Source organism: Notamacropus eugenii, chromosome 6 (assembly GCF_028372415.1).
Source record: "Notamacropus eugenii isolate mMacEug1 chromosome 6, mMacEug1.pri_v2, whole genome shotgun sequence".
NCBI lineage: Eukaryota > Metazoa > Chordata > Mammalia > Diprotodontia > Macropodidae > Notamacropus > Notamacropus eugenii.
The window spans coordinates 75,878,161-75,891,213 of NC_092877.1; the positions used below are offsets into that span (position 1 = coordinate 75,878,161).

General features: G+C 37.8%; 2 long non-coding RNA genes across 3 annotated transcripts in view; one reads left to right on the plus strand and one right to left on the minus strand.

Moving 5' to 3' along the window:
• Positions 1 to 13,053, minus strand: part of LOC140511314 (uncharacterized) — a 64,539-nt gene that overhangs the window by 3,953 nt on the left and 47,533 nt on the right. The window lies entirely within an intron of this gene.
• Positions 2,574 to 4,535, plus strand: LOC140511315 (uncharacterized). The gene is made up of 2 exons (XR_011969495.1): positions 2,574 to 2,676; positions 3,968 to 4,535. It is a non-coding gene; the product is annotated as an uncharacterized lncRNA (long non-coding RNA).

Genomic DNA, 13,053 nt, shown 5'->3' on the forward strand with positions numbered 1-13,053 from the left:
ATGGCCAAGCACCAGACAGTGTCTATGAATATATTGTCCTTCTCTTTTCTTTCCTGCCAGTTCTTTCTCTTTCTTTTCATCTTTTTTCCTCAGAGAATTTGTGTTTTTGTTTATTTTAAATGAACTCTGGCTCTGGCTCCAGGGAGATGTTTATGTCCTCAAAGCTTAGTATTATGGGATGCAGTTAGTGTTATGGGGAGCCATTAGCAACTTGGAGGGCTGTTAGTGTTAGTGAAGCGGTAGGAGGCAGTAGGAGTGACTATAATGGATGAGGTGTGGCCAGGAAGGAGAAGGCAAATGAAAATGTCCTTGGCAGTTGAAAATGTGCAGACATTCTCAAACTATCTAAAGGACTGAATGGAAATAGACAGATTTGCTGGTTCCTTGGCTACACATGGCATAATAAAAGGAAAAAAAGTCTTGGGGTGGGGCGACTTATCACTGGATCCAAGGAACTCAAAGCAATATCCCAGAGTCTCAGTTCTGCATTTGATTAAAATTCTAATTATCCAAAATGAAACAAGCTACAATCTAGGATTTTCTTATTAACGTCTTCCAGCAAACTTTGGGCTCTTTCTAAATTTTCAATATGTTCTGACCTTTTCTAGAGATGTGGAAAAAGAGGATGGCTTAGTAGGATGGCTAAATCCAGTGTCAAGAGATCTCAATGTGAATAGTCTTTGAAATTTATTAGTGTGACCCTGGGCAAGTTAGTTAACTTCTCGGAGCCTCAATTCCCTCATCTATAACAATATCTGTAGTGCCTATCGTATGGGACTGCTATGAGGCAGGGGGTAATGTATGTAAAATGTATGTAAAACTCATTATAATTGTCAGCTCTTAATAGTTTGTAGAATTTTTATATTGTCAGATTTGAGGATCTCATTGGGTAACCCTACAATAAAGCTAAACTCAATTTTCAAGAGCTCTACTCAAAGAGAAGCCATTTATTTCTTCCTTGGTATCATGGAAATTTTCTATAAATTTAGCTCCTGATTAGAAAACTTCTTACACTGGGAAATTTCAGCAATGAAATTTCAGTAATAAGCCAAAAGTATGTCTGCTTGAGGTCGAATGAAATTTAGATGAAAAGTCTAGGATTATCAAAAAGAATGAAGGAACTTTAAGTTTCTGTACCATCCAGGTCAATGGATTGGATTTTTTTTTCATTTTTTATTTTAGTGGCAGCACATAATTTCACTTGATAGTTGGCTCTTTGTTCCTTCTCTGTGTGTCTTGAGAAACTTGCAGTAGTACAACTCACAGTAATCAAGCTTCTACTTCTCTGTTTATTTCTATAGCTTCTAATCTGACACATACATATTAGGTGTGTGACTAAAAGCAAGTCACTTTACATCTCTGTGACCCAGGCAAGAGTCTAAGACTATAAGTTTGGGGTAAGTTGTCCATCCCTATCAGTGGAGGAAGTTCATACACTGAAGATTCCCTAGATCAATGAAATTATAGTTCTGAATCCCCAAAATACTTTATTGTTAAATCTTTGCCTTTCCCAATATCATATTAGGGAGAGATGGAGGAAAAAGGTAGACTGCAGCATGGATTTATGGCTTAGACATGCCCTAACTACAGTAGAGTAGAATAAGTCCTTTCATTGTGTTAATGATTGGGGAATTAAGAAGCTTCTTAATGGAAATTGACAGGATTCACTGTAATAGCTCAGAAGATTCTGCTATGGTCCATAGTATCCTGCCAGCAGTCCCAAGATTTAGGATTCCCTAACTGCTCGTTAACATCTCAGACCATAAGGTCTCCGAAGGAGTCATTAATGGTCCACCATGTTATGATCTGGGGATAATGACTGCGTGACATCCATATCTATTGAGATAATAATGCCTCCTTATAAATTGCTATGATGTCAGCAGAAGAAAGAAAAAAAACCAATATTCACTATAACAATCTTTAGTTTCTAATATGTCATAGTGTCTGAATTATAGTGAAGTTATTTCGGAAGTCTGGTTCAATAGCTGCATTGTGTTTAATGCTTTTTAGTTTAAAAAAGAATCAAATCCAATCCCAATTCTACATTTAACTCTGCTGTTATATCCCCTTTTATTGCTGCATATCTGAAAGATAAGATTAGTATTATTCTAATACTCCTGAAATACTGTGTATTAATGAAATAAAGAACCTATTGGCAGAAAACTCTGGATCAAGCCCTGGAATATTCTTAATTTATATGCCCATTCACCCCCTAAAAAGGGAGAGGAGGACAACCCTAAAGCAGGGGAAGGAGAGGCTCACCATTCTTTCAGATTACAAGCAGTCAAATTACCGTATATGTTCCAGAGCCACAACCTTGGGTATATCTGGTCCTTAGAATTCCTAAAAAAAGTTGTCATCATCTGGAGCAGAACCACGGAGTGTCACATGCATGGTAGAAATTCTTTAAATATATTTATGTGTTAAGAACAATCTATGGAATTTAGGACTGAAAATTCCTACTACCACCCCCCCCCCCAAAAAAAAAATCTTAGCTGGAGCTTCATGAATTTAACATCACCTCAAAAGGAAGGATGAATATTGACTGGTAGCCATATCTTCATTTCAGAGTACCAGACACATCTCCATATCCTTCTTTGGCTGAATCATCAGAACATAGATTAAGAGCTGAAAAGGACTTCGAAGGTCATTTAGTCCAACTCCGAAATTTTACAGGTGAGGAGAGACTGACACCCCTACCCCTCATTCCCCCCTCCCCTCAACCCCATGCAAAGAGCTTTGATGACTTACCCAAGGTCACACTGATGGGAAGTAGCCATGCTAGGAGAGGAATTCAGGTCCCTTCACTCTATACCCTGCACTCATTCCACTGCAACTGATTGATTTTAACATAATGAAAGTCTTTATTGGAAGCTTATTGGAAAAGCTATTCTTTCATTATTATTTAACTCTGTAAAGTATACTGAAACCATTTCCCAATCAATTCCTATTTGGGTCTAAACAAGGAAAAAATGGAGATGAGTGAAACAAAAACCTATTAGTGTTAGTAATGTCTGTTTATAGCTTTAGGCATTTCCTTGTGTATAAACACAAGAAAGCAAATTAACATTTTAAAGAGATTTCTCTACTGGGTTATATTTAATAACAAACCAGCATAAAGAGGAAAACCTTATTTGAAAAATCTATAGATACAGTCGAACTGATAGCTGCAAAGCTGTGAGCAGAGCAGCACTTCCACACTCCCGCCACTAGAGGGGTGAGTTGTTCCTATATGATAAATGAGCACTAGACCACTGCATGGGAATGAAGAAGGGGGTCTGGCTAGAGCGCCACCGAATTGGGGTATTGTGCACAGGCAAACATTATTGCAACTGCTGGGAAATTAACAGCTACCTTTCGATCTTTTTACCTAACAGAGCCCCCACCCCCCAGCCCCCAAGCCAATTAAAATATGTGAGAGAGAGCAAAAGAGGTTTCCAATATCAAGGACAGTGGTAGCATCTGTAAATGGAGCATGCAGTGTGAGCATTCGCTGCAGCCTAATGGATTTATAGTCTATTTTGAAATGGAATTATTTAGGATATGGGTTAATAGAAGGTTATGTGGAAAGAACTCAGCCATTAAACATAATATACAGTAAGAAATAATTATTCAGCTTTGTCAGAGCATGGAGGCCTTCTCTAGATGAGGACAGGGAGACCTAGCGAGTTGGAGGGGAGCTCTAACAGCCCAGTGAGCCCAGTAGGAAAGGGAAACAGTGGAAATAGTTTAAATCAATTCAATGAGCGTTTATTAGACACCTACTGTGTTCGAGGTAGTGTGGTATACTGGATAGAGAGCTGGCCTTATAGGCCTGCATATAGGTCCCACCTTGGAGCTTTAATGGTGGTGTAACTGTGGGCATTTCAGAGTATTTAACACCTTAGTACCCCAGGCAACAATATGAACCTATAAATTACAGGTTGGGGGCTGATCTGCATTGATAAAGGGAATTTTTTTTCTGCAGGAGTTCTGGAAAAACACAGATCTGATACAAAAGAAACAGAAATGTGCAAGTCACTGTGCTAGTCCATGAATGAATGAAATGAAAATTTTTGAAAGACAAAAATGAACAAAGTCCCTGCCTCTAAGGAGCTTACATTGCATTGGAGGGAAAGGAATGACATCACGTACATATAAGGAGATGTAAATTACATTCAAAGTAAATGAAAAACCATGGGAAGTATCTTATTTAAAAGGAATTATCTGAACTGACCCTGGAAAGGAGCTAATCATTGGAAGAGGTGGTAGGTCACCTCTGGAGCCATGTTTCAGGTCAGACTCCCTCCATCCTAGCCTTTAAGAACTGCTAGCATTCTGAAACTGGAACTGGAGCACTAAATAGAAAATTGAACAACTGACAAGATAAACTAGAGAGTTGGTATGGGTTCCTGTGCATGAAGGACAGGTAATGGATGGCTAGGTTTCAAGAGACCAGTGTCCTAGAAAGTATCCTTGACTTTGTATTACTTCTCTGTTCTGTAGAATGGGGAGAAGGTCGAGTTAAAATATAGCTGAGCACCCTTCCTGCCTTAAGGTTCTATGCTGTCTACTTTCATCTAGCATTTGCTCATCCATCTCAAACTGGCATAAAATATTAAACATTTACAGTAAATACTGGACAAAAGGGGAAGGTATTCATCTAGAAAAGCCTGGGAACAGATATTCCAAGATTCTGAATTTTGCCTTGGAAGGGGATCTGAAATCTCTCTCTCAGGCTCTACCTTGCTGCTTACGTCATATCACTTCCCTATGCCTTGGCTCTCCAGTGAGGGTGCCTGCTGCAGCAGGTGACAAAGCATCTTGGAGGAGGAAGTAGCAAGGCCATAGTAAAGAGTGTGGCAAATAATCCTTATAAATTCATGCTGAGAACAATTAGATTAGGAGCATTAATAGAGGTCAGAAGTCAGGTTCTAATTCTCTTCAGGCAAATGAGAGAATGTATTGAACATGAGAAAAAGATATCTCACTAGCATAACTTTCCACACATGCTTGATGAGTATGAAATACAGACATCTTCCTGACATTCTACTGATGAAGCACCATAGAAATTAACACAGAGGCAGTTCAAATACGGCATGTTACAACGCAAGCTCTGCCAGATTTACCACGATGCTATTTTCTCAGAGACTTTTATGTAGAACCTGCTTTCTATATACAGAACTTTTGGAATACGGCCTACCTTTATTTCAGCTGCCTAAAATTGAGCCCAGCAAGAATACAAGGAGGTATTCAAGATCACATTGGATTTGTCACTAGAATCTAGCTTGGGATGGGGCAGGATCCCAAACGTTCATTACAAATACCTGTCAATTATTTATAGATTTAGAAGTGAAAGGGACCTGAAGACCATTAAATCTAAAACCCTTCTTTTACAGATGAGAAACCTGAGCTCCAGAAAGATTGTGAGACTTGCCAGCATCAATAGTCTCAATGATAAGGGTAGGATTTAAACCCAGGTCCTCTAACTCCAAATCCAATACTCTTGTCACTAACCCTTACTGCCTTTATATACATTCCTATCTCTGTTGGCAAAGGTATTTGTAGCTATTTTCATGTTAAGGTCACAGTGATATGAAGTAGATAAAACATCACAAAACTGCTTGAGATTCACTTAAATCCCACCAAAACAAGAACAGTTTGGAAACCTCTGTAAGTCCTTCGGTATTTATCAGATAGCAGTGTTCTTAAGTCTCCTACAATATGAGTAGTGTAAAAAACTGAAGAAAAGTGGTTGGGACAAGTTAGTACTTATAACAGATTTAATCATATTACAATAGGAAGATTTTGGATAAGATGAATGCATTTCTTTTAGATTCTGAACAATTGTCACACTGTATTTTTTCTTCAAAGTCTGTCTCCTCCATTTATCAAGGGCTTAAAGTACTAGAGAATCAATCAGCAGATATTTACTGAGCCCCGACAAGAATCTAAGTCCTATCATAGGCTATATGGTTGATCAAGAAGATATAGAAGATAAAGTTCATGTTTTAAGAGATCTTTAACACATATATCAGGAAATACAAATACGTAATCATTAGTAAATGATAAAATTTAAATAATAATAATATAATAATAATAAATTAAGATATTTTGAGCAAAAACTCCTTTGCCTTCCCTGTGCTTAAGCTATATTGACCTCCAATTGTTTTCCCTCTTCTTTAACTCATTACTGATCTGTTTCACACTATTCTCTCTTTTACTCTTTCCTTATCCATTCTTCTTTTCCTGCTTCCTTCTCCTTCCACAAAGCCTTGATAATAACCCCCCAAATACTCATCCTAATCACTAACATAAAATAGAAGAAAAAGAAGATAAAATAACCCCAAAGAATACATTCATGGGAGCACTGGCTGCTTGGGGTAACTTAGAAGTGTCAGAATGGGTTTATAGTAGGTATTGGGACCCACAATCCTCCGGTTCATCTCCTTTCTATCTATACCTCCTCATCACAGTCAACTCAGCCTGCGTCTAACCATGGCTATATGCATTCATGCAATCTCCCGTAGGCTAAGGTTAAAAGCTCTCAACCTTGACATTTTGAATAAATGTACCAATATTTCTCAAGTTTAAAAAAAGTGCTTTATTTTCATCCAAAAAATGAGATGTCATAGGTAAAGCAGTACTCTATTTATGGACTTTTCTAAGCAACTCTATGAGGTGTCATGGAATATTGAAAGAGTACTAGAACTGGTTCTGAAACTATAACCTTGAACCAATCACAACACCTCTCTGGGTCTTAGTTTCCTCATCTATAAAATGGAAGTTATAATATTTTAAATCTATCTGCATATGTATAATCTTTATCAAACTGCTTGCTTTCTCAATGATAGGGGAGAGAAAGGGGAGGGGAGGAGAGAATTTGGAACTCAAAAATATTTTTAAAATGGTTAGAATTATTTTTACATGTAATCAGAAAAATAAAATATAACTTTGAAGTACAAAAATTAACATTTGCAATAGGCTCCTCATAGGTATGAAGAAAATATTTTCTATAGACATTAAATTGTAAATAAAATATCAATTGTTATTATCACTTTAGCACAGTAGCTACATTAGCTTAAATGAAGGAGGTGGACTAAATTATTTCTAATGTTCTTTCCAGCCCTAAATCTATCATCTATGATAATGACTTATCAATATGAATTGGATAAATGATACCTAAAATAAGATTTTTACAAATTGAAATTGTTTATAGCATGAAATTACTTGAGAACAAGATTATATATAATTTTCTTTTTTTAAATAATAAAACAAAATTAATTCACTGATTGAATATTTTGATCTCAGAAGAAAGGTGTCAATATACTGCAAAGGGGCGTAACTTTCTAGTAAGTAATGAAATGACATAGTTTCCCATACATACATACATACATATATATAAACAGCTGTATATTAATATCAACTCAATATATTCTTATTTACCCAAGTGAGATTCCATTCTCAAGATGGATCTTCCTTTTCTAGAAGATGGTAGCAGGTGTTGAGCCTCCATATATTGGTGATGTTAGGGGCAGCTAGATGGTGCAGTGGATAGAGCACCAGTGCAGGAGTCAGGAGGACCTAAGTTCAAATCTCACCTCAGACACTTGACACTCACTAGCTGTGTGACCTTGGGCAAGTCATTTAACCCCAACTGACTCATCCTGGGTCATCTCCAATCATCCTGATGATTCAGTCATCCCAGTCATCCCTGGATTCAGATGACTCTGAAGGAGAAGTGAGGCTGGTGACCTGCACAGCCTTCTCTCACTCAAAACAAAGTTAAGTGTGAGACATGTCATTATTTCTCTGATGGCATGGTCTTCTTCAGCCGCAAAGGACAAATGCACACATTGGTGGTGTTCAAATTAGATCAGTTATCCCCAGGACTGCTCTAGCATGACCTGAACATTACTGTAGTCAGTTAATCAACATTTATTGAGTGTCCACTCTGTACTTGGGTACATCAGAGAAAGAATCCAGTGTGAGGAAAGTGTATGTTTTTCATTGCTTCTATTTAGTTATTCCTCCTAACCTTCCTGTAGGGGAGATAAGGCAAATCCAATTTACAGATGAAAAAACAGAAGCACAGAAGCAGTAGGGGCTGAGATTTGTCTGCTGTCATACAGTAAGATTGCTGGGGAGCCAGAATTTATGGCCATACGTTTCTGATTCCCTGTTTTAGGCAGGGCTTTGTCCAATCAATACAACTTAAGGCTTAGATTCTTAGCAACAGAGCAAAAGCAATTATTTTGAATGAAATTTTAGATAATTTTCTTTTGTCTCTGAAGCTATGATATATCCTGCCTGGCTTTCAGGATCATAATCTAGCCCCACCAGAACCCTCCAACATTGCTTTATTTTTCTCTACCCCTGCCCCTGAACCTACACCTTATGATCCAGTGAGACTGTCTCCTTTTCACTCCCCTGCATCCCCATCTAAATTCTACTTATTTTTAGGGCACACTATATGTCATCACTATAAATCACTCACTGACTTATTCACCAATATGCCTTCCCTGTACCTCTCTTACTTAAAAAAAAATTATTGGCACATTTTGTTTTTACATCATCTTCATTTTCAAATATATTCTTTCCATCCCTACATAGAGAGCCATCTCTTGCCGCAAAAAATAAAAGAAGGGCTAAAAATTACAGCTGAGCAAAGCTAAATAGCCTATCAACTGAGTGACAGTATATACAAGGATACATAGACCCTGCCTCTACAAAGAAGGAAGTGAGTTGCATTTGCCAGTCTCTTTTTCAGGGGCAAGGGTTTGTCATTGTAATTAAGCACAGTTTGCCTTCGTCTTTTTTCCCCTTTTCTTTCAGTTTACATTAGAGGAACCATTGTGTTCTGTTGCGTTCCTGGTCCTGTGTATTTCATCTGTTCACCTGTCTTCTCATACTTTTCTGAAAATTACATTTCATTGACTCTTATAGCATAGCAACGTGCTATTACATTCATATACCATGATGTGTTTACCCATCTCCCCAAAATACACATGTGCTCTGCTTCTAGTTCTTTGCTGCTAGAAAAAGTGCTATTATGAATAATTTGGTCTATAGAAGAACCCCGCCCCCCTCTGCCTTTTTTTCTGTCTTTGATCCAGCAGCAGGGCCTCTGGGTTAAAATGCCTTCCTTGAACTTCCCTTCCTTGTTTCTGTCATCTAATGAACTCCAGGTTATTCATTCAGTTTTCACCAAAACCCTGATTTTCTTTTTCCTTGCAAGGAGAAAAATGAAGCAAAAGTGATTTACCAGGAGTCCAAGTACAAAACAAGTGAAAAGATAGTAAAGACATATGGAGCAGCCAACAATGAGTTAAAATTTCCTAGTCTGGCCAGACTGAAAAGTAATTGAATTTGATAAAAATTTGCCAAGAACTTGTTTTGTAGCAGAGACTGTGCTAGGTGCCATGATTACAAAAACAATGAAACAGTCTCTGTCCACAAGGAGCTTATGATCTTTTGGACAGAATAGTGAAATGTAGCACAAACACAAATAAGTATATACAGATTATATAGAAAATGTTGCTGTTCTCCAGTCATTTCAGTCATGTCTGACTCTTTATAGCCCCAAGTGGGCTTTTCTTAGCAAAGATGCTTGCCATTTCCTTCTCCAGCTCATTTTACAGAGGAAAAATGGAGGAAAACAAGGTTACATGACTTGTCCCTGTTCACTTGGCTAATAAGTGTCTAGAGGCCATATTTGACTTCAGGAAGACGAGTCTTTCTGACTCTGGGCCCAACATTCTGTACACTGTGCCACGTAGCTGCCCATATAGAAAATAAATCATAGTCATGTTAAGGAGGAGAAAGCCCCTAAGGTTGAGATGAGACTCCGGAAAGATTTCATGAAGGAGGTGACACTGGTTTTGAGTAAGCTAGGATTTCTATAAAGGGAAGGTAAAAAGAAATGATGCCAGATATGAGGGAACTACTTTTCCAGTGAGTGAGAAATGCAACGTTGTGTATGAGGAATGACTAATGGGTCAGCGTGACTAAAACAGAATACCATGGTTGAAAGGGAGAAATATGAAATAAGGACAGAAAAGTAGGTGAAAAGTAAGTTGTCCAGAGCTTTAAAAGCCAAGCTGAGGATTTTGAATTTTATGTTTTATTCTAGATACAATAGGGAGCTAGTGGAAATATTTAAACAGGGGGTATACATGGTTAGATTTATGTTTAGGAATATCATTTTATGTGCAGGATGGATTCAAGAGGGGAAAGATGAGGCAGAGAAACAAATTAGAAGGCTGTTGCAGTTATCCAGATGAAAAATAATGAGGACTCAAACTAAGGTAACAGCTGAGTGGAGAGAAGAAAGTGAATATGGCAGATGTTCTGGAGGTAGATCTGACAGGACTTGGAAAGTAATTACATATGGGTATAGAAATAGGGTGAGATACAGAGAAGGGACAAAGATATAATTATGAGATTGTGAATCTAGGTGACTGAAAGGATAACAGTGTGCAGATCATATAAGATCATATATCAAGAGCTAAATTATACTTCAAAAGTCATCTAGTCTAGCCCCTTCATCCTATATATAAAGAAACTGAGGCTCAGAGGAAAGAAGGGAAGAAACATTTGTCAAATACATTCTATGCACCAGACACTTGTGGAAAGAATGTTTTATTATGTTGTTTAGAAAACTTATTAATTATTATACTACTTAAATCTAAATGGAGATTATTTGTACCCAAAATGTTTTCCTGACCCAGTAACTGTCTAGGAAGGCTGGAGATGGCCGCAAGGAATTTTGGTTCCCTCAGGTCCTGGATTTACCCAAAATAGTCTTGTTTTGGGTCAGCCTAAGTTTTTATTTTGGGTTACCTTCAGGTGATTTGTGTGTGACTTGTATGTGGTGTCTTTGTCAGGTAATTCGTGTGCGACTCATGTGCACAATCCTTTGTCAAATTGTATGGGAACCACACCTCCTTTCCTGCTTACTCTCCTCTACCAAACAACCTAATAAATTTCTTTTAAAAACGATTTCAGATTTTTGAGTTTGTTCTTATGAGTAATGTACTGTACTAAGTACTTTATAAATGCAAATTTTTCTCATGTGATCCTCACAACAACCCTAAGAGGTAAGTACTATTATTATGAGCCCCATTTAAAAGTTGAGGAAATTGAGGCAGAAAGAGGTTAAGTTATTTGTCCAGGCTCACATGAATAGTAAATGTTTGAGTCTGGAGTTGACCTAGATTCTCCTGAATCCAAGCCCAGCACTCTAACCACTGAGATACCTAGCTGCCCCAGAGAGTTTGTGATCTGCTCTTGGTCTTACTACATAGTAAGTTATTCAGGTCAAGAGATACCACCTATCTGAAATGACTCTCAGACAACTCCACAAGCAGAAAGAATTGCCTCTTCTACAAAGAACACTTGACAAGCAAGTTCCAAGGTCATGGAAATCTTAGAATATTAAGAGTCCACAGATATTCTAGGGATAGTCTGATGGCACAGAGCAGATCCAAGGACAAGTAAGGCTTGCTGAGCAGTTTAACTAAGTTCCTCTTGGCTTCTGAAACCTTAGTTATGCTGAGGTATAAGTGATAAGCTGCAATAAGAAGAAATAGGAAGAGAAATCTATTTTTCTGCATTCTAAAAGAAGCCCAGATTTCCTTTAACTGCCTCCTTTAGGAGTCACCTGGGAGACAAGTACAATGGGGAATGAGTCTGACTCAGTTCACCAAATAAATCCACTATGACCCCCCTTCTACCTTCTCTTTTCCCCCAACTTCTAAGGACCCCTCCAACTCTCACATTCTGTAGAATTCATTTCAGGGGCTTGACACAGGAAATCTGTCCATGATTATAATGGGAGTCCAGGACTAACATGACACTTTCCACCTTTGATCAAAAATAAGATTTGACTTGCTCTTCTAAAAAGGGATAAGCCTAACTGACTTCATTGGGATACAGGCCTGTATGGCACCAATAAATTAAATTATTGACTAACAACAATGAATAAAAAATAATGTGCTTTAAGCTGCTTATAAAGTCTGTGTTCATATGCTTTTGAGGTCACAGAAGGGCAATTTTTCCTAGTCTTAAGGAAAATACATTTGGCTAATTCTTTTTCACCTTTAGTTCCACAATCCATGCAGCCACTGACTGGGCCCCATGTTTGGATAAATTATGCCAAATAGAGTAGTAGCACAGAGGAGAAATCAAGGCAAAGTTTTGTGTGCACATGTGAGTATAATAGAGCTGTCTGTAATTTCCCCCTTCTCCACTGGAATATTTTTGGGGGTAACAGTCCTGCTAATGAAGTAGAGAATTCCTAGATTAGCAGATAAGGAAGTCTATTCAAGGGTATCTGCTGGATCATCAGTAAAATGAAAAGAACTGTCTGGTAACCCTTTGTTGCAGCCCCAGTCTAGTATTCAGCTGCAAAAATTTTCTCACTCTAACATCAACAAGGAAATAGAGTTTAAAAATTCCTCATCAGAGTTATCTGATGACTCTTTCCTTCCCTGATACCCTGCACTTGTCAATGGTATTCAATTCATGACCACTGAGTCATCAGAAACAAAAAAAACACTGCCTATCTCCTAAAAATGAGGCTTAGGATCTGTGATGCCTTAGAGTCCCTATTAAGTAGGTTGTTTATTGCCCCAGAAGTCTATTTGTTGAGGCCTAAGATGGATGTGAGACCTTACAATTATCGGGCTGTTGTCTGTGATTTTGAAAAAAAAATCATATAAAGTGGAAGGAGTACTGCAGGACTGATTATGGGCAAATATCCAGGTTTTTTTTTTTTTTTTTTTGGAGGCAGGAAGGTAAAGTGTTAGTACAGACTTGTGACCTTGACTTTGGTTGCTGGCAAAATTCTAAAGTATATTATTAAAGAGATGGATTTTGAGCATAGGAAATTGTGATCACTAATAGCCAACATCCTTTATTAAGAGTAGGTCATGCCAGACTAACACCATTTCCATTTCTGACAAGGTAACTGTGCTGCTAGATCAGGAGAATCTTGCATACTACATACCTGGATTTCAGGAAGGAATTAGGTAAAGTTTGTTAGGAGACTTGTGATACCCTTTCAAACAAGAT